Consider the following 895-nt stretch of genomic DNA (forward strand, 5'->3'; position numbering starts at 1 on the left):
ACCCCCCCCCCCCCCCGCCAGGGACGGCCCCGCCGCCGCCCCCGCCGTCCCCGAGGGCACCTGCTCCGCACACAGCTCCCCCGAGAGCCGCCGGCACCCCGACAGGTCCCGCACCCGGCACCGGGACGGGGTGGCACCGGGATGGGGTGGCACGGGGACTGGAGGGGACCGGGGCAGGGTGGCACCGGCATAGGGTGGCACCGGGATAGGGTGGCACCGGCAGGGGGTAGCACAGGGATGCAATGGGCCAGGGTGGCATTGGGATGGGGTGGCACCAGGATGGGGTGGCACCAGGATGGGGTGACATGGGGACGGGGTGGCATCGGGGTGACACAGGGACTGGAGGGCACTGGGACGGGACAGCACATGGATGGGGTGGCACAGGGATGCAATGGGACAGGGTGGCACCAAGATGAGCTGGCACTGGGATGGGGTGGCAGTGGGACAGGGTGACATCGGGGTGTCATGGGGACTGGAGGGCACCGGGACAGGGTGGCACCGGGACAAGGTGGCACCGGGATAGGGTGGCACTGGCATGGGTTAGCACAGGGGTGCAATGAGCCAGGGTGGCACTGGCATGGGGTGGCACTGGGATGGGGTGACATGGGGACTGGAGGGCACTGGGATGATGTGGCCAGGGGACAGGGTGGCACCAGGACGGGGTGACATGGGGACAGGGTGGCATCGGGGTGACACAGGGGCTGGAGGGCACTGGGATGGGACAGCACACGGATGGGGTGGCACAGGGATGCAATGGGACAGGGTGGCACCAAGATGAGCTGGCACTGGGGTGGGGTGGCAGTGGGACAGGGTGACATCGGGGTGTCATGGGGACTGGAGGGCACCGGGACAGGGTGGCACCGGGACAAGGTGGCACCGGGATAGGGTGGCACTG

Source organism: Aptenodytes forsteri, unplaced genomic scaffold (genome assembly GCF_000699145.1).
Source record: "Aptenodytes forsteri isolate BGI_AS27 unplaced genomic scaffold, ASM69914v1 Scaffold61, whole genome shotgun sequence".
Lineage (NCBI taxonomy): Eukaryota > Metazoa > Chordata > Aves > Sphenisciformes > Spheniscidae > Aptenodytes > Aptenodytes forsteri.